The sequence below is a fragment of the Mesocricetus auratus genome, unplaced genomic scaffold (genome assembly GCF_017639785.1).
Source record: "Mesocricetus auratus isolate SY011 unplaced genomic scaffold, BCM_Maur_2.0 Super-Scaffold_100019, whole genome shotgun sequence".
NCBI classification, from domain to species: domain Eukaryota; kingdom Metazoa; phylum Chordata; class Mammalia; order Rodentia; family Cricetidae; genus Mesocricetus; species Mesocricetus auratus.
In genome coordinates, this window is record NW_024429200.1 from 12,530,759 (window position 1) to 12,554,836 (window position 24,078).

Here is a 24,078-nt window from a genome sequence, read left to right on the forward strand (position 1 = left end):
GGATATGGTAAGCTGGCGTTTGGAGGAGATGACTGGAGGGCAGGAGGAGGGTCTGGCTCAGAGGCTGAGGTTGGAGGTCTGAGGAGTTGGAACTCGAGTGGGCGGGGCCAGAGAAGAGCGCTGTCCGGTAACCAACCGGGCTGAGTTAGAGGAAACTGGGGGGGTGAGCTGGGTAGAACAGAAGGAGGAGGAAGAGGATAGGAGTATGGAGGGAAAGGGGGAGGGGGCGTAGTAGGAAGAGTGGGGGAAGTAGGAAGGAAGGGAAGGGGGCGGGAGAAGGAAACGGAGGCACAGAAGGAAGCGGAGGATGGGAAACTGGGGTCTTGGGTGGGGCAAGAACGAGGATGGGTGCTATGGGGTTCTAGGAAATGGCCCTGCTCTGTCTGGACCCGGTGAGAGCAATCCAGGGAGGTCAGGCCGAAGCAGAGCGTGAGGAAGCCCACAGAGAAGACAGCGATGAAACCAGAGGAGAAGGTTTTATCTAGAAGCTTCTAATCGAGGGAACGGAGGCAGAGAGGGAGGCAGAGAGATGGTCTGCAGGGGCAGAGGGAAGCGAGGCGTCTTCGCAGCCTTGCGCACAGGCCGTGGAGAGGGAAGGGTAACAGACCTAACGTTCGGAGGAAGTCATTAAAGCAAAGGCACTGAACTGCTCTCTGGTGTGTCCCCTGAGTGCCCCCAAGCTTCCCAAGGGCAAGCAGGTGCTCGTGCATGCAGCAGCAGCTGCATTCTTCCTGACTCAGAGCAGCGCACACTGCCTGGTGTTCCCGTGGAACCTCCCAACGCTATCGACTTGCTGTTGCTGTCAGGAAGTGTCAGAGCGTGAAACCCGTTACATAAGTGATCTAAGCTGAAGCCAGGGTGCACTCTATTTGTTTTGTGACAGGGAAAAAATGGAAACTTTTGCCTCAAGGCAGAACTATAAAACAAAGGCAGACTGTGATAGCCTCTTCGGGAGAGGCCTGCATGTCATGCGTATCTCTGCTGCTCCTTGCCAGTTTGTGGGACTGGTGTATCTCCCTGGCCTCAGCGTCTGTCTTCCAAGCTCACCCAGCAAAACCCTCACTTCAGCTCAGTCCATCAGCCCTTTCTTGACCCTCAGGGCTCAACCATAAAATAAAATAAATAACACACGTTTGCAAAATGATGCAAACAAAAATCATGGACTTGTGTCTGAGCTCAAAACGACAAGTGCCTGAAATCCCAGCACACTTGAGGCAGAAGCAGGAGGATCGCCACAAGTTCTAGGCCAACCTTGTTTACATAGTGAGTTCCAGGGCTGCACAATGAGACCCTGTTCAAAAAACAAACAAAAAACAAAATACAACGGATAACTAATCAGGGGCTGAAGATGTGGTTTAGTGGTAGAGTGTGTGTCACTATGCCAAGCGACCCCCAACAAATCAAACCACCAGTCAATCAAATGAACAGAACAAGAGCCTGGTATTTGACTGCAGATGTAGCTCAGTTGGTAGAGTGCTTATCTAGCATGAAGAAACCCCCAGCATCGCATAAACAATTGTGTTAGCACATGCCTGTAATCCCAGTACTCAAGAAATGGAGGCAGGAAGATCAGAAGTTCAAGGTCATCCTCAGCTGTACCACGGGTTCAAGGCCAGCCTGAGCTACAAAAAACAAAACAAAACAAAAACTTGATATCTCAAAAAAAGTAATAATAAAATTAAAATTGTGGCCTCTATAGTAGGGTCTCATTACTCTACAATAAGCCTGAGCAGCCCCTCTCCTCCCAACCACTGTCAACTGTGACTGCCTATAATTCCCCCCCAGACAACTTCGACCCTGGTGACCACTGAAGCCTCCCACTGTAACGTACCCCAGCATCCTCTGTCCCCAGCACCATGGGGTTGTCCCTCTTTCTTTCTTTTTTTTTTTTTTTTTTTTTTTTTGGTTTTTCGAGACAGGGTTTCACTGTGGCTTTGGACGCTGTCCTGGAACTAGCTGGTCTCGAACTCACAAAGATCCGCCTGCCTCTGCCTCCCAAGTGCTGGGATTAAAGGTGTGCGCCACCAGCGGGGTTGTCCCTTTTCCTGCTCAAAGCCACCCTGCTGTCATAGCCGGCTCCCTTGACACTCTTATGTCCCTTTCTTTCACTCCTTGCTCTCTCCTTGTCCCTCCCGAGAGTCCTTCCTCCTCTGCTCCCTTTTCTCCCCTTCTCAGTTAAGCTTTGACAACAGTGGTCTGTTGTTTCCTATGAAAACATCAGTGGGAACAAACAGAGGGCAGCAGAATAGTACTAAAATAATAACATATATGACCACAAAAAGCTTATTCTGGGATGCGGAGTCCATGCGTGTCCTGGCACACGCTAATACAGTCCATCTCTAGAACAGATTAAAATGGAATGATCCTTTGACAGACGCCCAGACACTTGATAATACCCATCTCTAGAAACCAAAGCATAGTTAAAACCAGATAAAGACTTAATCAAATCAGGAGCCAAACATATTTATTATTAAATATATTTTTATCTATCCTGCGATGCACGGTACACTCATAAAAATATTTTTAAAACATTGAGCTAAAAGCATAAGCATATTTTAAAGATGCCTGGTGTACATGGAAAAAGTGTCCCTAGAATAGTTGAAACTGTTTAAAAGTCAAAAGGATGAGAAATACTGGTCTGTAACGCAGAATGTCCTTGATTGGAGCAATCAGAGAACAAGAACACTGCTTTATTTGGAGGTTCTAGTCAATGTGACTAGCAGAGAGAAAGAAAAAGCAATATCCTTATTCAACAGGGAGAGGTAAAAGTCTGATTGTCTTTATTGAAAACTTGAGGATCCAGTGAAAACTATGCCAATTGAAGGGTTGGAAAAAGTAGATCGTTTCAAAGGAAATATTGAAAAATTTTATTAGCTACAATCAGCTAGACATCATAGTGGGAAAACACAAGGTTTCACTCTCGGTAGCAAGTAAAATATAAAATGTCAGGAGGGGACAGGCTGGGGACACAGCTCACGCACTGGACACTGAGTGCTAGGACCCCACCACGGTGGATAAAGACGCAGACAATCACACAGTCAGGGAAGAGTGCCACTCAGTGGGCCACACAGTCAGGGAAGAGTGCCACTCAGTGGGCCACTTCTCAGGAGGAAATGCCCGCACTTCTTGTAATCATTTGTGTCAATCTGGAGGCATCCATGTTGTAAAAATGTTTGTCTTCCTGACTCACCTACACACTCGATCCAGGCAATCAACGTCTCAGCTGAGTTTTGAGTGGTGCCTGATTTAAGGGATCTGTCATTATCTGGACAAGGATCAGCGAGGGAATTCATAAAACTCAGGGGAAAAAAAGCTGAATGGGAGCCTGGCGTGCTTGTCACATCAGATATGAAAGCATATATATCTTAAGCCCATAGTAATTGCCGCGTAAGGTCTCGGTGTCAAAGAAAACGGATCAAAGGAGCGGGACAGAAAATCCAATTGGCCTTTCGGGTTCGTGGGGGGGGGAGGGAGCACGATGGGGGGAGGGGCAGACAGAATGCACTGTGGAGAAAGTGCTGCCAGGGTAACAGAAAGACCGCCCGCTTCAGATGAGATTTACCCAAGTACAAATTCCTTCCCTGTGTCAAAGACACCACATAACACAAATGCTTAAAAAATGATATTTGCAGGAAAAGACTATATGATGTCTGGGATTTGCTTCAAAATAATAGAAGGAGGCTGAGGGGAACAGAGAATAAACAAAATTGGCTGCTAATAATGGTTGCCACTGGGCAGTGGGGACTTCATTATACTATTCTGCCTTCACTATAGGTACTTGGAGCCTAAATATCATGCATGCTACAAATCCCAGCTAGGGAAATGTTTCCAACATGACACACTACTAAGACAAGTATCCTTAAGGTGTGTGTGTGTGTGTGTGTGTGTGTGTGTGTGTGTGTGTGTGTGTGTGTGTCCAGGCCTTGCACAGTGTCTTAGTTAGGGTTTCTATTGCTGTGAAGAGACACCACGACCACAACAACTCTTTTCTTTGTTTGTTTGTTTTGGTTTTGATTTTTCGAGACAGGGTTTCTCTGTATTGTTTTGGAGCCTGTCTTGGAACTTGCTCTGTAGACCAGGCTGGTCTCGAACTCAGTGATCCACCTGCCTCTGCTTCCTGAGTGCTGGGATCAAAGGCGTGGGCCACCAACGCCCGGCCCACAACAACTCTTGTAAAGGAAAACATTTAACTGGGTGGTGTCTTACAGTTCAGAGGTTCAGTCCATTATCATCGTGGTAGGACACGGTAGCGTGCAGGCAGACATGGTGCTGGAGAAGGAGCTGAGAGTTTCACATCGTACACAGGCAAAAGGAAGTGAACTGAAATACTGGGTGTAGCTTGAGCATATATGAGACCTCAAAGCCTGCCTCCACAGTGACACTTCCTCCAACAAGACCACACCTACTCTAACAAAGTCATACCTCCACTGGTGCCATTTCCTGAGCTTATGGGGGACAATTACATTCAAACTGACATATTTCACTCCCTGGCCCCCATAAGTTTGTAACAATATCATAATGCAAAATGTATTTAGTCCAACTTCAAAAGTCCCCATAGTCTATCACAATCTCAACAATGTTTAAAAGTCCAAAGTTCAAAATCTCTCCAGAGATTCATGTAGTCTCTTAACTATAATCTCCTATAAAATCAAGGTCAAAAAGAAGATCACAAACTTCCAACATACAAGGCACAGGATATACATTGTATTCCAAAACATAGGAAAGGGAGCATAGTGAGGAAATATTGAACCAAAGAAAGACTGAAAACCAGCTGGGTATATCCCAAACTCTGTGTCTTCATGTCTGAGTCAAAGCACTCTTGAGATCTCCAACTCCTTTCAGCCTTGTTGGCTGTAACACAGTTCTTCTTCTGTTAGCAGCTTTCCTAAGCAGGTATCCCACAGCTCTGAAATCTCTAACATCTTGGGATCTCCAAGGCAATCCAAGCTTCTCCTTCACAGCTTCACACAATGGCCTCTCGTGACCTCCATTCAGGGACAATCCCAGATACATGTTTGGCCTCAGCAGCTGTCCTTAGTTATAGAGGAGTATTCCATAACCCCTTTCTTCTGTCCTTGATTCTAAGGCCAGAATCATGTGGCTGAACCAGCCAAGTTCTACTGCTTACTGGGGCTGGAACATGGCCCCTTGTTCAATTACATCTTCAACAGCTTTCTGGTTTCCATCACTGCATAAACTTGACTTTCCTGGAACTTGCTCTGTAGACCAGGCTGGCCTCAAACTCAAGAAATCTGCCAACCTCTGCCTTCCCAATCCTGGGAATAAAAGTGTGCCCCACTACACCCTGCTCTAAGCTTTTCTCTAATTCATTTCCACGAGTTGGAAATTTAGCTGGGTGGGATCTTGCCCTGAGGTCACCACTCCCTTTATTCCATCTCTTTAACTGTTTACCTTGAACACAGAATTTAGCTCCATTCTACTTCCTGGTGCTCCTTTTCTCCTCAAATTGTACATTTAGTATTTTTCCTTTCTCAGCTTGCTCCTTTTCAGCATAAATTGTTAAAAGCAAGAACACTAGTAACCACGTAGCAGTCTGTACTAGGCTGCTTTGAGATTTCCTCTGCCAACAGAATTAATCCAGATCTCTTCACTTTAGTCTTAATCAGACTTTTTGGACAAGGACAACAAGCAGTCACTTTCTTCACTAAAGCATACTGAAATTCTTCTCCTCTGAAACCACTTGAGCCATCCCTCCACAATTCAAATCATTCTCTGCACCATCGTCTTCCATGCTCCTACTAGTGTGACCATGCTTACAGCATCCCACTGCTTTCCTGAGCCAAAGCATCAAAGTCCAAATTACTCTAAAGAAACACAAGAGCCAGCCTATCATAGCATGCCCCAGCTCCTGGCACCAACCCTGTCTTAGTTAAGGTTTTTATTGCTGTGGAGACACTACGACCACACCAACTCTTATAAAGGAAAACATTTAATTGGATGGCTTACAGTTCAGAGGTTCAGTCCATTATCATCGTGGTGGCTACCAGGCAGACATGATGCTGGGGAGAGGCAGCTGAGAGTTCCTCGTCTTGCACAGGCAACAGGAAGTTAACTGAAACACTGGGTGTGGCTTGAACATATATGAGACCCCAAAGCCTGACCCCACAGTGGCACACTTCCTCCAACAAGTCCATACTTATTCCAACAAAGCCACACCTCCTAATAGTGCCACTCCCTAGGAGCTTATGGGGGCCAATTACAGACCAACTACCACACACATGATAGGCAAGTGCTCTACACTGAGCTTCATCCATAGCCCAATAATTTCCTACAAATCTTCAGCCCTAATAATAATAAAGGGAATGATATTTTAAAATGAGAATTAATTTTCAGTCTGTGAGGATAGCAAATATTGGAATGAGCCAGATTCAGACAGATGAATATTGCCTATTTTCTCTCATATGGAATAAACACACACACACACACATACACACACACACACACACACACACACACTGTGAAAACAGAAAGAGAACTAAAGAAAACAGAAGAGGATGACGTCTACCAGGAAGAGGGAGAGGGAGCAATGGAGGATAATTAAATATTTGTGGCATGAAAGTAGAAAAGGTGATGACCAAGGGAGAAAGATGAGGGAGACCAATGCAGGGTTGGGGTAACTAAGAAGAAAGCATAATGATATGCATGCATGAAGTTGTCACAATGAAACGTACTACTTCATATTCTGACTGACATGTTAATTAAGGGCCGGTGAGATGGCTCAGCAACCTGAGTTCCAGGACCCACATGGTGGACGTTGTCTTCTGACTTCTGCATGCACCCTCAGGCACACACAAGCACATACACGAAAAGACGTAACAGTGACAAGGAATGGTGAAGACGAGAAGAACAGCAGTGCTCAGGGCAGGTAAAGATGGGGCCAGAAGAAAACGGCTCCAAACAATTTAGCCAAATTATTCATATACCTCAGAGTCCTTTGAAATCTGCTTGCACTTCGACTCAATTCATTTTTGATTAATTTTTTCACAGATATAGATAAACTAGTTCCCTTAGACGTCTACCCGTGTGTGTTATATTACTTATAACATTGAAACACTGAGAAAATCCCCCCAATGAGTTCATTGATGGCTTAGAAGAATGTGTTGCATCCACATGTTAGGAAGGATAATGGAGGTCTTATTTCTCCAATGGCTGCAGTTCTGGCTGAGGGTGCCTGTACCTTGAAGCATTTTCTTTGATTTTTTTTCCCTCTAGGAGTTTCGGGCCTTTTAGAAAGAGACTTATTTATTTTTTATTTTATGTGGATGCCTGTGTGCACGCCTATGTGCCGTGTGTATGCAGTCAGTGCAGGAAGAGGGCATTAGATTCTCTGAAACTGGAGTTGGAGTTGCAGATGACTGTGAGCTGCCCTGTGGGTGGACCTTCTAAGACAGCAACAATGCTCTTAGTCACTGAACCATCTCTCCAGATCCAGGTTTTCAGGTCTAAGACAGCAACAATGCTCTTAGTCACTGAACCGTCTCTCCAGACCCAGGGTTTCAGGTCTAAGACAGCAACAATGCTCTTAGTCACTGAACCGTCTCTCCAGACCCAGGGTTTCAGGTCTAAGACAGCAACAATGCTCTTAGTCACTGAACCATCTCTCCAGACCCAGGGTTTCAGGTCTAAGACAGCAACAATGCTCTTAGTCACTGAACCGTCTCTCCAGACCCAGGTTTTCAGGCCTTCTATTAAAGTTGTCACCCATTTGGGAGAAGTTTTGCACAGGATGAGAGATGTGGACCTAGCGTCATCCTTCGACATGTGGGGATCCATTTATCCCAGCATCACTTGTCAAAGAGGCTGTCTTTGAAAACAAACAAGCAAACAAAGCCCTCCATGTGTATTTCTGTCATTGCAGCCAAAAACAGGGTGGTTATATCTGTCTAGGTCTGTATTTAGGCTTTCTATTCTGTTCACTAGCTAGACTATATTAAGAAGCAAAAAAAAAAAAAAAGGCTGTGTGTGTGCGCGCGCGCGCACGTGCACACGTGCACGAGAGAGAGAGACAGACAGAGAGAGAGAGAGAGAGAGAGAGAGAGAGAGAGAGAGAGAGAGAGAGAGAGAGAGAGAGAGAACATATGCTGGGTGTCACGGCACATGCAGTGCCAGCACTTGAGATGCTAAGGCAGGAGGATTACCACTAGTTCAGACAGAGCCAGCCCTGGCTAGAGAGTAAGACCCTGCTTCAAAATGCCATCAATAGCCGGGCGTTGGTGGCCCATGTCTTTAATCCCAGCACTTGGGAGGCAGGCAGAAGCCGTTGGAGCTCTGTGAGTTCGAGACTAAGTTTTCTTCTAGCACTTTTGTGACTTTGCTTTTAACTTTCAAATATTTCCTCGATTTTGATGTAAAGATTGAAGTAAGAGTCACTTTTTCTCCAAAGTATGTCCCCAGCTGCTACAGCCTTAAATACTGAACAGCCTGTCTTAATCTCTCGGTGTGAGATGCTGTTTCAGGAATCTCGAAATTCCTCCATTAATCTTTTCTCCCTGAGAACTTCACTCTGCTCTGCCCGAATGCTTTCCACTACTTCTTCATTTTAATTATGTTTTCACAAACAGCTGAGCTGATCTCTTCTGAGGCGACTGAAGAGAATTTCCTAGATGTCTGTGAGTGGTTTTTTTTCTGCAAACACTTAAGAACAACCCTGTCTGATTCTAAGAATAAAAGATACCCAGGTAATTAAGTATCAGGCATAAATAATTTAAGAAGAATGAACGTCACTGTAATACTTGGATAAGCAATGTCCAAGTAAAGAATGAGACTTTTCATTTCTATTTTGTGGCTCCTTTATTGTGGTCCTCAGCAATGCTGTAAATTCTTCATGTGATCCTTGTGTCTTTATTGCTATTGCAATCAGCTGTTCTCCTCCATTACACTTTTAAACTTCTTGTTGTTTGAGGGACGATATTAATGTTCTGCATTAATTTTGCATCACCTCTCTCATAGAATTCTTACTAGCTGCAATTTTTTCCTGTCATTTTGTTGGATTTTCAACTTATGCAACCAGGCCGTGTTACACTGAAGATACAATTTTGCTTCCTGTTCTGTAATTTGGCGCTTCATTTCTTCTTCTTATTTAACTGCTTTAATTACTACTTCATCTAACTGCTCCTTGCTCTAGTGGGAATCCTTCCACAGTTTTATCGTGAAGCTAGCTGATGAGTTTGGCTTGAAATAAATAATAGAAATGGAAAAATAATCAAAACACAAACTAGGTATTTCACAGTGGAGGGAATAAAAGTGAATGATGAGCCCCGAAAAGATGCTCGATTGTACTCGCGGAAGTCCCAGACTGCCCTATTTTATCGCTTCATTTCATTTTGAGGCAAGGCCACTCAGTGCAACTCAGGCTGGTCTCAAATCAGTCTCTTCCTACCTCCGCCTCGTGGGGTTTAGATGTGCACCACTATTCCTAGCTAAAATCCAGATTTACCTTTTGGCGCTGGTCCAGATTCTCTGCCTACGGGAGGCTCTTTGGACCCTGGCCTCAGCTGGCCCCCACAGGCGGATGGCCCTCCAGTCCATAGCTTCAGCACTGCCTTTTCCCCAGAGCATGCAGTACGTCCATCCCAAGGCTCTCACCCGGCCCTGCCGTTTCTTGCAAGCCACTTGTCTCAGCCACTAACCTCCGCGATGGGCTTCGCACCTTCTCCAGACTTCAGAAGAGCCCCGTCCCTCCTCCTCATCCACCCCAACGACTCAAGCCTTGTCGCACATTCACGTCAAGGATTTGCTTTCATGCTTCTTCCTACCTCTCACTGTGGCCATGATCCCTGCCTGACTGGTGCAGGGCTTTCCTTCTGCATTTCTACCTCCCACCGTGGCCATGATCCCTGCCTGACTGGTGCAGGATTTTCCTTCTGCATTTCAGAGCCTTTTGGAAACAGCTTCCAGATTTATTGTGGCCAAGGTATTTTTCCAAAAATAGAAATTCAATTTCTTCTTAAAACTCACTGGTGAGCTGGGCACAGTGGCGCACGCCTTTAATCCCAGCACTTAGGAGGCAAAGCAGGTGGATCTCTGGGAGTCTGATGCCAGCCTGGTCTACAGAGTGAGTTCCAGGACAACCAAGACTAACAACAACTACACCTCATTGGTGGCTCCCCATTGATACAGTGGAGAAGTTCTAAGTCTAGATTCTTGACAGGGTCCTTCTACCCAGTCACAATTTTCTTGGAGCACACACACACACACACACACACACACACACACACACACACACACTTATAAATACACACGTGCACACATATGTACACACTCACACGCATATGCATACATATGCACATGCACTTATACATGCACGCACATGTGTGCACACACATACATATGCATGCATTCACACACATAGATACAGATGCACACATACACACATTCATGAAATTAAAACATCTTCTGTTTTGAAGTTTAGAAACAAAGTCGTTTAGAGAAGCTGGCCCCGCCTCCCCGCTGTAACCACACTGCTTAGACCTATAGCATCTTGCATGAGCAATCACGCAGCCCGTCGGCTAGAGCTTTTGGTGAAACATGTGTTTATCTAATTTAGACTTTCTAAGAATTTAAGATTACTTTTATTTTGCCCAGAGAAGCCAGAAGAAGAGTATTGGATCCTCTAGGACTGGTTTCAGGCAGCTATGAGCTGCCATGTTGGTGCTGGGAATTGAACCCTGGTCTTCTGGAAAGGCAGTCAGTGCTCTTAACCCCTGCGCCATCTCTCCAGCCCCTGACTAATTTACATATAAATCTACAAGAGCATCAGCGGTAGCTTTAACACTGCTGTGTTGGCTAACTAGACAGATCCAGGCATCATTAAGACTTAGAATAAAAGATCTCCACTCACAACAAGAGTCGTTACTGATCTAAAGCTTACCTCAGTCAGGACCAGAAAGGACTCTCTCATGGTGGTATTTTTGCCAAGAACTAATGTTTGTATTTGCAGAAGTTTGGAATTTCTCATTGATTTTTCTGATACTTTTGCTATGATCTCCTTTAAGTGGCTGCTCTGACCCCTCCTGTACTTGGTAGAGTATCCCTTTCATTCAGAATAGCCCCTGTTATGACTCCTCTGTCTTTTTGTTTTGATTTGTTTGTTTGTTTGTTTGTTTTTTTTGGTTTTACGAGACACGGTTTCTCTGTTTTGGAGGCTGTCGGTCCAGCCTGGCCTCAAACTCACAGAGATCGCCTGCCTCTGCCTCCTGAGTGCTGGGATTAAAGGTGTGTGCCACCAACGCCCGGCAACTGTCTTAATGCTCCAATTTGGGTGGCAGCTCCCCTACATGAGCATAGCTATTGGCTGGGGGCAACCCTGGACTCCTCCCAGACGCTCTCCAGAGTGAGCCATTAGTCTGGACTTTTGTCTGCCATTCTTGGCTTAGTCCTATCCTCTGCATGCTAGGCAAGTCCTTCAACACTGAACTAAAGCCTTGGCCCTCTTTTTAGTTTTTGTCTCTGAGACAGGCTCTCACTAACTTTCCTGGGCTGACCTTGAACTCCCTCTGTACCCCAGGCAGGTCTTGAACTTGTCCTCCTCCCTCAGCCTCCAGAGTAGCTGGAATTATAGACCCGTGCAGCAGGCCTGCCGTGAAGTATGTTGTTAATAACTTTTTAAAATAGGTCAGTGAGTCCTTAAATCGCTGAAAAATGCCTTTGTTTTACCCGAAGCTTGGTGGTCATTCTTTTGGCTATTGAACATGGATAGCTTCTGCTCCAAACTGTAAAAGCCTGCTCTGTCTGCACTGTGGAGTCAGAAAACTTCCCATGCCACTTTAATGTTTATTGGGACTTTATGTATCTTCTCTGAGCGTCTTTTGCTCATTTTCTTTGTCTCTGGAATTCGAGCTGACACACACCGCTGCAGACGGATGCTCACACTTTGCTGGATTGACTCAGCAGGCTCTTTAAGGACCCGCCAGCTTCAGGGTTGAGAATTTTCCTCTATTATTTATTTGATCATTTCCTCTCAATTTTCCCTGTTGTGTCTTTCTGGGATGCCCATTAGTCCGGTATGAACCTTCCCAATTGATTCTCCCTTCATCCCTGTTATCTTTTCCATATGTCTTGTTAGCCTGCTTTCCGGGAGTTCTCCTTAGCTTCGGCCTGCAATTCTATTGGATTTTTACAATTCTGCTTTCTGGGAGAGTGCCTTCCCTCTCCTTAAATTCTACTGAATATTTTCCTTTGGCAGCCACTTAGAGAATGTTTTCATTTCCAACAGCATTTTCTTCCTTGGAGTTTTCCCTTTCACTGCTCTCCTGGTGGATATGAATGTGAGTTTCTCTTGCTTTGGTTTTCGGTCTGTTCTTCACATTTATTATTTCTATTTCCTCGGGGTCATCTTTTTCTCTTCCCCTCCCTCAGCTTCAGTCTTGTTGAAGACTACCGTTGGGGTTAGGACACACGGGGCAGTGACTTTTTATATACTTAAAAGTAAGACATTGCAGGGGAGAGACGGCTCAGTGGTTAAGAGTACCTAGTGTTCTTGCAGAAGACTCGGGTATGGTTCCCAGCATCCATATGACAGCTCACAGCAGCCTGTAACTCCAGTTCCAATGCCCTCTCCTGATCTCTGAAGGTACCTGCACACGTGTGGTGCACATATGTAAGTTTAGGCATGCACACATGCACTTAAATATTTAAAATCAGACATTGGTTACTTAAGAGCTGTACACATGTTCATGAGGTTTCCTCAGAAGCTAAGTTTGGCTGAAAGTCATTTCCCATATTTAGGGACCCTTAGTTGTCCCAAGAAAAAACTTCTAATCCTCTGACGGAAGGACAGACTCTGAATGAAAACAGTTTGTTTGGTAAGGCTGTGGACTGCAACCCAGTGGACTTTGAAGTGAGCTTCTGCCACCTCAGACCCTTTGCAGTCAACCTCCCATCGGGTTCTCCAAGGAAAAGACACCCCCTCTTCTCTGGGTACTCTAAGTCCCTCAGCCTTGAACATGGCCCCCTTACACTGCCCCCTGCCTTTGGTCCTGTAGAATTCGATGAAAGCTTCCCTCTGGGCATGGCCTTTCTCCATTCTCCCGTGGCAATGACTCTCCCCTTTAAACGGCCCTACTCACTGTAACTCTAGAGTAGCCTGAGCAGGACAAGGAGACAGAGATACGCATTAACCTGTTGTTCTGTGGGATTTCACTCTCGGGTGAGCTCCTGGAGATCAGAGATGTTTCTCCATCGTCTCTGTGCTCGCAGGGCATGGCTCAGCAGATGCTGTAAGTTGGGCAAGAGTCTATAAAATATCCACTGAACTAAAGTACCCAGTTTCTCTGAATCCCTCACTCTTAGTATAGTGTCTAGATTGGCCTGTGTAACAAGGGTTACCCAAATCAGGTCACTTAGAGCAAGATTCTGTCTGGATAGAAATGTTGGGGATAGACAGGAAGTGTGTAGAGCCAGTGGCATCCACGAGTATCAGGAAGCTCTCATGTAGAACTGTCGCTTCCTAGGTAGCCTTGAAGGACACACCCAGGACTGTCAAAGGCAGGCCCTGTTATTCCTGTGCAATCATTTGTAAACACCAGCTCCCCAGTGACAGAGCAGGCTGCTTGGGCAGGTTGGGAGTTCCCATCCTGGAGCAATTCAAGCAAGGAGAATTACTATAGAGGGAACTCAACTCACTGGCTGAAAAATAGCAAACCTTTGATAATAGTTGTTATCCTGAAATAAAATAACAGAAAGACCTATTTTCAAGAAAAAATAATTCGGAAACAAAATCAGTATAGTTCCCTAATTGATACACAAAATTTAAATGACTTAGTTTACAACTCACAGTGACAGAGCATGCATTTCAACCTGTACAAGTATAATCTCTTCTCAACTCACATACAGGAATGCCCTAGAGAGCTCAAGGGTGTTAATGTGTAAACTCCGCTCACAGATTATTGTGAATAGTGTTTCACTGCTTGGGAAAATGTGTGAAAGCTGTGAGAGACAAGAGACCCATCAAGGTGTCTGTGCAAGCCTGTTTTGTGCACTGCACACAGCCAAGCATGGCTGGCCTCCTCCTTCTAAATGCCAATGGCATTAGGATGACCAAAGTCGCCACTGCTTGAGAACCACTGGACTAAGTGACCACTAAGGCTCCCTCCACCCCTGAGATCCCAAGATTTCTCCCAAGGGCTGAAGAGCAAGCCACCAGAGGTAAAAGCAGAGAACTCCTGTCACTAGAGCCAGTCGCAAGTCTGGAACAGAGCAGTGGCTACAGCAATCGGAACCTGAAAGGCTTCCTTTCCTTTCTCCAGACAGCTCCATGCACGCAGCCAAGGAACCAGCAGCCCCAGTATTTTTCACCTTATGAGGGAGGCTTGCCAATAGGCTGTGACTGCCCTTGCGTTTGACCTTTATCGGACACCCATGATGGCATCCGTGCATCAATGCTGTTCCCTGCCCCCAGCTTAATAGCCTCTCTTGCTCTTTTTTTTTTTTTTTTTGGAAATTCCCAAACCTGAAGAAAATGAGTCACCTTCACAGTCCTTACCCCCTGAGCCTCTGTGGCTGGAAACAATGTAACATACTGCAGGCTGTTGGAGCCACAGCAGAAGGGGCTGACCAACTGCCACCTGCATCCTGTTCCCAGGTGGCTTAGCCCACTATTCCCTAGTTGACAGGTGAGTGAGCCTCTCCCCAAGGGATGCAGAGGACAATGATGAGAACCACCTTAACACGCCTCCTCCCCAAGATAAAGTCTCTCTGGTCTCAGAATGACAAGCGGTTCCCTTCTGTCCCTCCTCATCCTTCACCAGTTTTGACTCATCCTCCCTGCTCAGAAACTGTCTCATTTCCTCTAACCCAGACAGGAAACAAAGCCCGGTGCGTCTTGCCTCTCTGTGAAACAACTGTTCCATCGTCCCTGCTTCCCATCCACGATGAAGCGACGCCCACACTTGCATCTTCTTCAGTACCTTCTACCCTTGCGATCTGCCCTCCCCACTATTGCATCCACCCGGGTCACTAATGGTCTGACCCTTAACTCCCGTTTCCAGCCTTCATCTCCGACTTAAATTCTCTGCAGCATCTGATGCTGGGAGTTTTGCTCTCTGTGCCCACCTGGAGTCTCCGGATTTGTTTCCCTTTTCTGATCTACTCTCTAGGGATGTGTTCGCTGGTTCCCTCCCCCTGCTCCAACCTTTCTGTCCCTCTTTCCCTGAACACAGTGCAGTTCGGGGTGCTGTGGATTTCCCTTTCTCCTCCTCTAAGCTCTGGCTTTTCACTCCAATGGTTTCGACAACCCCGAACACTTAGGACTCTCAGATCCACACACTTCAACTCCCTTGGTTATTCCCCCCAAATACGGTGGGCTGCTTAGCACAGCCAGCTTCACATGCCTCTATCTCACTGAGTGATGCTACCTCTGCCTGTGTTGGCACTATACTCCTGTTTCTGTCACCTATACCTGAGAGGCTACCTGCTCCTAAACCCAGGAGTTCCTCCAAGGGAACCTCCTCTCAAGCTTCCATTTCCTCTCTGGGCCTTCATGTACTTTTCTGGAATCCTCCACCCCGGACATCCTGTAGGGAAAAGGGACCAGCCAAAGAAACACACCCTGAGCAGAGTCAAAGAAACACACTTTGGCCCTGCAACCAGAACCAAAGAAATGTACCCTGACCCTGAAACCAGTGCCAAAGGAACACACTTTGTTCCTGGAATCAGAGTCAGTGAAAGAAATGCACCCTGACCCTAAAACTAGAGCCAAAAGGCTAAAAAGGACCAGAGAAAGGAACACACTTTGGCCCTGAAACTAGAGCCAAATCTGACCCTAACCCTGTACAGAAAACAAACCAATCCTTGAGCAGGAGCTCTAGCCAATAGGAGCTCAGCATTAAAATCTGACCAATCCCCACCCTGGAAGCCTCATATAAACCCTGTGTCTGTTCAGTTTGTGGCTTTTCGTGTTACAGAGGGCAGCCACTCTCCTGGATTCTTCCCTCCCAATAAACCCCTTTGATGAGCTTTGGGTGAAGACCTTCTTTTGCACTGGAGCAGAGACGACCGTGGAGAGCGAGCAGTGCTGTAACACTCAGGCCTGGGGAAACCGTCCCCTGGCAGAGCGGAGTTGTTACACTCAGCTCTCCACTCTCCCTGGAGCAGAGCTGAACTGTAGCAACCCTCTCCTGCCAGAGCAAAACTGCTACACTGGGCAAACATCCCCAGCTGGAAGACCCTCTCCTGCTGGAGCAGAGCTGATACACTAGGGAGCCTTTCCCTGAGGCAGGATTGTAAGCTGCTATGCTTACTAAGGCCTATGGTAGTCCTTGGCTCCCGAGCTCCAGGATACCTTTCCATCTGAGCTGTGTAACACTTAGTATTCTGTGACTCCCGAGTGCCAGAATACCTGTCCCACCCGATCCGTCCAAAATGCCTACACATCCCGCATGACATCCTCTTTTGCATACCAGAAACTTCCACTGTGCATAGCTAAAGCCATGATTCCTCTGAGGGGTCTAGCACACCTGTTACCAGTCTGTCCCATCCATCTCAGCTGCAGTCACCCTGAGCCTATGTTACCAGCTGCATCAGACCGCAGGAATCCTTTGCTCTCAGGACAGAGAAGGGCACATTCCTTGTATTCTCATGCAGGATGCTCCTCAAGCTTCTACTGGTGTCACTTTAGTGTTAAAACTGACAGGTATGTGCCCACTTCACCCCTATTCCTCTTTGAATAAGTGGTGCCCAGTGAAATGTTTCCAGACTCCGATAAGCCTCTCTGCCAATGCAGCAATCCAAATCAGACCAAATTGAACCAAACTAGAAAAGTCCATGTTCAATGGATGCAATGCTCCCAGATGGCCTTCCAGCCCCCCAGAGAGGAAGTTTAAATACCCTGTGGGAGTGGTCTTGAGCATCTCTGGGGGCGAGGTCATCACTTGGTGGACTTTCTGAGATGCATCAGAGTTTGGAGGGAGGTGGGGAGGAGGGCTTAGGTGGAAACTCCACCATAACATCCCAGACTCTTTGGTTCTATGGATGTCAGGGGCTGGGGTGAAACTTCCACTATAACACCCAGCATGGTTCCAGCAGGTAGCAAGTTATCAACAGAATGACCAAATTAATGGTCAGTAGAGGGGCTGATTGGTTTTTAGGAAAAAAAAGAAAAAGAAAAGCCCGCATCTGCCCTTTCATTCTCTCATGGGCTTTTTAAAAACTGTTTAATTTATCAATTTCTCTATGTGTTTGTTTGTTTGTTTCTTTGCTTATTTTGAGGCAGAGTCTCACTATGTAGCTCTGGCTGGCCTGAGACTCACTATTGTAGATCAAGCTGACTTCAAACTCACAGAAATCCATTTGCTTTTGCCTATTGAGTGCTGGAATTAAAGGTCTACTTCACACCAAGCAGAGACCTCACTAAGCCAATTTTTAAGATGTATGCAAATTACTTGGAAGTCTTGCTAAAATGTGATGCCAGTTCAGTAGGCCAGGATGAGCCTGAAACTCTCCATTTCCAACAGGCTGCCAGGGCCTCTTAATACTGCTGACTTTTGGGGGGAGGGGCTTGAAGATGGGGGTTTCTTTGTGTAACAACTCTGGCTGCCCTGGAACTTGCTCTGTAGACCAGGCTGGCCTCAACCTCACAAAGATCCACCTGCCTCTGCCTCCCGAGTGCTGGGATCAAAGGCATGCACCACCAACTCCAGCTTGATGCTGCTAGCTTTTTGATCACACTTATACCCAGGTGGGATCCCAGGACAACACTTTCAAACTTTGCCTAATAGGGTCACCGGGAGAGCTTTCTAAATTCCTAATAGTCTTACTGATTATATTGGGGTAGGAAGATAGCTCACTGGATACAGCGTTTGCATAAAGGCCTGGCTTTGATCCCCAGCACTGAATGAAACTGGACATGCTGGTCGTGTGTGAGGCCCAGCCTCATGCTGTACCGACAGGAGGATCTAGTGTTTAGGGTCATTCTTAGCTACATGGCAAACCTGAAGCCAGCCTGAGACACCTGAGAGCCTGTCTCATGAAACAAAAACAAAAAATAATTCATTAATAAGAGCATCTAGAGGAGGAAGTCAAAAGTCAACGTACAGTGTGGTGGAAGACTCTGGCCTGGGCTGTTTCAGTCATGGAGGCTCCTCAGCTCTGGGTGCTCATTAGAATTGCCTGGGGGAGCTTTTTACAATCTGGTGATGCCTGAACCACACCATTATTAATTAAATCAGGATCTCTGGGGTGGACCTGGGCATCCTTTAAGGTCCTTAGGTGAATTTCCCAATATCCCTCCTGGGTAGAAGCCATTGTCTTCAGGCAGTGCTTCTAAGGAATGGCCATCCATATTGGGGGGTCACAAACGCAGAGAAAGCGTGGGTATAAAGTCAGATTTGACTCCCCTCCCATTGTTAAGTGCTGTGTAACAACAGAGGGATTAATTCTGACTCACTTCAATGTGAAAGTCAAGCTACACGTTCCTTCTCACCCTATCTTACTTTGAGCTGATTTCCCCAGAAGTCATCAAGATCCCACTGGAGTGTGCGAGAGTCCACGATGGAACCTGTCTTCACCTCACTGATAAGTTGTGACCTCTTGAGTTCAAGCGGCCAGACTGCCTGTCTGCAGGGAAGGTCTCTCGTTTTTTATAAACTCACAGTGAGAACACCAGCCGGGGAGCAGATGGTTTGTTAACAGCCAGGCCACCAAAGGGGAGTCGCAAGGACACGGATTGCCTCACACTGAGAGGTGGAATCAAACACAAGCCCTTTAAAGCAGGCTGGCCTCAGCCTAGAGGCTACACGGTGGGCTGTTCATCCCTACACAGAGCCAGGGCTCATCCGCTCCCGGTAGCACACGGCGCAGCGAGGCCACCTGACCCAGGTCTCCATCAGTCTCTGTCCCTATGCACTCTCTGGACAGCCACACCGAAGGGAAGGTAGACCATATAAGAAACACAAAGGCCTTGGTTCAAACCTGGCTTACTGATCCTGGATATTGGAGCGTCAATCCCAGCATCCTCCACAGCTGTCTTTGGTATTTTTTGTTTTGTTACCACACTCTTGTCCCAGTATGCAGTGGAAACCCTGACCCTCAAAGTAAAGGTGTTAGGGACAGAGGAGGGACATTTCAGGCTGCACAGGGACTTTTGAGACTTTTTTTTAAAAAAGAGGTGCACTTATCTGAGATTGAAACTTAAGTGGTATTTATGTGTTAAGTCCTGCGGGAGGGAAAGGAAAGAGTTAGAAGGCACAGCTCGTGCTCGGGCTCACAGGGAGGAGCCTGCTGGCCCAGCTAGGTTGGAACGAAGCTAGGGAGGTCTGAAACCAAGGTGAAAAACTAGTTCACACTAACCTTGGCCAGTCCGGTCTCTTCCCTGAGGCAGGCCAGGCTGGGCTGAGGTAAGCCCTGGCTCATACATCCACCATGTCACCATTGACTCACTACAAAGGACTGAGTCAATGTGACTCCTCTAGACCCAACAGGGCCACCCCTGTACTGGGATCCACTTTCTCTATAGGTGGGGCTTTTTATTCCACAGATGAGAGTTATTAAAGATTCACAGCACTGTCAAACTGGAAGAAACTCCACGCTCATCCGTCTTCCTGCGGTTACTGCAGAGAAGTGTGCGCCCAGGGATGAGTAAGCCACACAGCCGGGAGACTGAGGGTGGCTGGGGCCCAGTGCGCCTCACTGAAGTAGTCAGCTCTGTATTATGCTCTTGAACCCACTCTGGCCTTACCAATTGAAATTCTGGTGCCTTGATATGTAAACCCACTCACCAGCTCCACAATCTGGAAGCAGAGGTGTCAAAAGTGCTCTAGATTCTCTAGGGTGGCATTCCAACTATAACCAAAGAAAGGCTGCAGAGCATCTGGGACATCTGGAGGCTATTTCCCATTGGGCCTGCCTTGAGACGTCAATGCGGACATTACAGAGAGAGACCTGGGCCACAGCTCAGTCCTGGTGATCACGTCTTATACTTAGCCTCAAGTTCCTCATAGGGAACGTAGCCCTCTTGCAGGGATTTCATGAGGATGAATGAGACTGAACACACAGCCTGGAGCTGTGTACTTGAAAGCTGAACGTTTCAAGTGCAACCTTGACATCTAAGTCCCAGCGAGTCTAACAACTGTGAGTTTCCCTGCTGTCTCCAGACATGTGCCCACCCTGTGGGAAAAAAAATCCCCATCGGGCCAGTTCCCCTCACAGCCAAATTGATGGTTCACTACCTGGTCCTCATCCCAAAAGTCTTACTTCCCATCAGCCCATGAGGTGACCTCAACAATGCAGTAAATCCTCTTGTAGACACACATCATATTGTCACCATAGAGACCGTTGCAGTTTACACAGCCTGGGCGCACCTCTGAGTGCATCCCTCACATGGTCCTGCATGGCATGTACTGTCTTTCAACCCTAGACTGTGAATTATGACTAACACACTGGTGCCAGGCACATATGATTGTGAGACCAGGCTTCACATGTCTCCATGACATGCTTGTCTTCGCCACGTCTCTCCGTCCGATGGCCCGGTGAAGCTCATTGATAGCTGCTTCACCCATTTCCATGCTGGGAGTGAAATGACGAGCCCAAGGTTACACAGGCAAGAGAGATGAGACAGAGTGAGTCTCGCAACTGCACTCCCAGTGTCCGTGTTGGCCCTTGCAGCCTCTGGGGCAGCGGTTCTCAACCTTCCTGATGCTTCAACCCCCAAACATAAAATTATTCTCGTTGCTACTTTGTAACTGCAATTTTTGCCACTGTTATGATTTGCAATATAAAGCTCTGTGTTTTCTTATGGTCTTAGGCGACCCCTGTGAAAGGGTTGTTCAACCCCCAGAGGGGTGGCAGCCCACAAGTTGAGAACCTCTGCTCTGGGGAAAGCTGAAGCCTGTGTATGAGCATTGTTTCTCTGGGCTGAAATGAAGCTCTCCCAGTCAACTTCACCCTTTGTAGAGTGGTTGAGGGGTGCTGCAGGACTGTAAAGCCCCTAAAAGAGGCAGAATCCAAAGGTGGCCACACAAGAGACTTGGGCTTCATGAGAGGACACAGGGAAGCAGACATGAAGACCTTGTCCCTGGTCACTTGGACCCTGGCTCAGTGCCCCTGGGCTCAGGGCTCTAGCTGGAAGATAGCATGATGATCAGGCTTGTATGCAGTCCTCCAGGTGAGAAAACCCCAAGTTTCTTGGCCCCAAGAACAAACCTTAGGACTACTGCCATTTTTCTGTGGAACCCCTTACTCCACCCATTATTTAGGGAGCTGGGAGAGCCAAGGTTTGGTTGGGTTGGGGTGGTGTTGGTCAACCTGAAGCTATTCCTTATCCGTGCCTCCATGGAAGCCATCTGACACAGGGAGAGGCGAGATGTCTGGCCAATCAGTGGAACCTAAGCTTCTCTTTACAGGCACAGGCTGAGACCCCATGAAAAGAGATCTTTACCAGGCAGCAGAAAAGTTACCACCCGACCTGGATCCACCTTCCTCAAGAGCCAGGTGTTCCAGCAAGCCAGGATCTCGGGCATTTTGTGAATAAAGGAACCAGGTCTCCCAGTCAGCTTTCAGGTGCTAACACAATGTTGGCCAGGCACCCTCAGAACGAGCCAACTCTCAAGCTGTGGGAGTCCTCACCAATGCCCCTCGTGCAGATGGAGAACCCGAGGTTCATCGTGAAGACTGGCTTAAGCATCAGCATGGAGCTGAAGGGAGGAACATCGAGGCCTATGCTGACCCCAGTGTTCTGTCAGTTCAGCTTCCTGTAGAGCGCCTGGCCGTGAGGCCCAGAAGCTGCTCTGACTTGTCATGACTGCAGTCAGACGAGGAGAACCACAGCGTTCTCCCTGACACCCAATAAGTACCATGTGCTTGCTTCCAGCAAGGCCAGTCACGTTCTTGGCTTCTCCTTGAGGTCCCTGCTCTGAATAACTAGAGAAGCCAGGCTTATATCATGGGACACACTTCTTTGTACCTGTTTAAGCACAGCCACTCTGCCCTGAGGTCATAGCCAGATGTTACCCAACTGAACATGGAGGGAAGCCAGGGAGCCGAGGAAACTTGGCACATGACCAGACATGGGGCCAGGTAGACAGAAGTAGCTCAGCACTCCTAGAAAAGTGAGTTTGGGCTGGAAGACTCTGGGGAGTTCATTGACCTTTAGTAGAGAGCACGTCTTACTGTCTGCATGCCCACACTGCCTCCTCTTTGGCCCGGTCACGCATGGCTTTTCTGGTATGAAATGAATTCGGAGAACGACCGTGTACCTCTCGGAACCCGAGGAGACACCGAGAGCTGCAGTGTGAACAGGAAGCGCCCTGGACTAGGTTGACTGTCACCTCTTTCCTCATTCCCAGCCAGGGACTCCTTTCTTTGCCTTGCCCTGGTAGCTCAGCCGCAAACAGAACAATGGCTGTTTCAGAGAAAAGGCCATTTCCTGCTGACAGAGTGTGTGCCCACTCCAGACCCCAGAGCTTCTGCAGAGGGGTGACCACCTCCCCATGGCCAGGCCTCGTCTGGTGCTGCTGACCTTGGCAATACGGTGGCAACACCTGGATCTGCCCTGGGTCAGCTCTGACAAGGCTGGCATAATCCCTGCTTCCCAGAGAGAATATCTAATGATGAGAGCTGTCTGGAGCTCAGGCTTCAGAGTGGAAGGGGCCGTTTGTCTCTGAAACAGGATGGAAAGGGGTAGAAAGAGGTGGCTTCCCTGTTTTCTTCTGCTCATCCCTGGACCAATTGGGATATCCCACAGGCTCTCCCAGCTCTTTCTGAGAGACCTAGGATGACAAGCAGACTCCAGAAAGGGAGGACTGAGGTGTATCTGGGACAATATCCCAGCACCTTACTGGTCGTGACACCCAGAATGGAGTGAGCTATAGGCACAGTTGCTTTATCCTTTATCCTGGACTCCACGTGTGCTGGGGGTGTGTGTGTGTGCTGTCTCCTTGCTGAGTGGTCACAACCTAGCTGGTGAGAATTACATAGAACTCTGTCACACACACAAAACATGTATCCCTGGAGACTTCCTGGGAAGCCCAGGACACACTCTCATAAGAACCTTCTCAAGCATTATTCCATACAGAGCTTCTGAACCATGACACCATCTGAACCCCTGGTGCGGGACGAATTCACCCCAGATCTCAGACCCAAGGAAGCAGTGGGTGTGAGAGTGGAGGGGGTGTGTCCTAAGGGCTTCCCGTTCCCACCCTTCTGCTTTCAGAAGGCTGGCTTGCCTTTTAGGGATTGGAAATCTCTTTAGCCACTTAACTAATTGAATGAAGAAAGGGGATCTCTTGGCAGAGCAGTCTATTTAGAATCACCTATCCCTTAAAGGTAGCCTGTAGTTCCTGGCTACCTGACACAAAAGACTCCTGGGTGGTGTGTATGTTGTGGGGCTGGGAGAAGGATCTAGAATCGAGTTCTGGAGCTCGTTAGAATCTGAGAAGGCCTGGGACAGGAGGGGTAGACTGAGGCTAGGGGTTGCTCACTCCCAGACCTGACTCCCAGGGTTGGCAGAAAAAACGGAAGAGGCTACGCAGGAGCGGGCCTGGAGCTGTCCACGCCTAGGTGCTGAAATCGGAGAGCAGCAGCCTAAAAAGAGGCGCCTCCGCCACAAGTTAGAGGGGGCGGGTAGAAAGGGATTCCCTCTCGATCCCCCTCTCCTACTTATCCTCAGAGGAAGTGCACGATCGAGTTGCTACAAGAAGATAGGTTGGGCTTTGAGAAGTATGTAGCCATCTGAAGCTGTGGTCAGCTTGGGGAAAGCGGGCCAGGATCCTCGGGGAAGGAGGGGGGGGAGCAAGGTGCAATCTGGGCCAAGCGCAGTCGGGGACCAGCAGGGAAAGGACCCTGAACTTCTCTCTGACCTTCTGCACTCAGGAAAATGCTATGAGTACAAAGCAAAGAAGGATACACAAGACGTTTCCATGCACATGAGTGACACAGACACATTTGCACATAGACCCTCGGGAGGGAGGTGCACACACGCTATATGAACACACCAAATACATCCAAGCAGTTCTGCTCACTCTAAACACCAGCACTGGCTCCCACCAGGCCACCAAGGTACCTCTCTAGGATCATCGTGGCCCCTGTGGCCTGGACGGCCCACCCGCTTTGCGTCTGGGCCTCAGA

The 24,078-nt window shown here is 47.6% G+C and overlaps 1 long non-coding RNA gene across 2 annotated transcripts in view; it reads right to left on the minus strand.

The window, feature by feature from the left end:
* Positions 1-24,078, minus strand: part of LOC106021774 — a 45,073-nt gene that overhangs the window by 20,501 nt on the left and 494 nt on the right. The gene's annotated exons all lie outside the window — the stretch shown is intronic.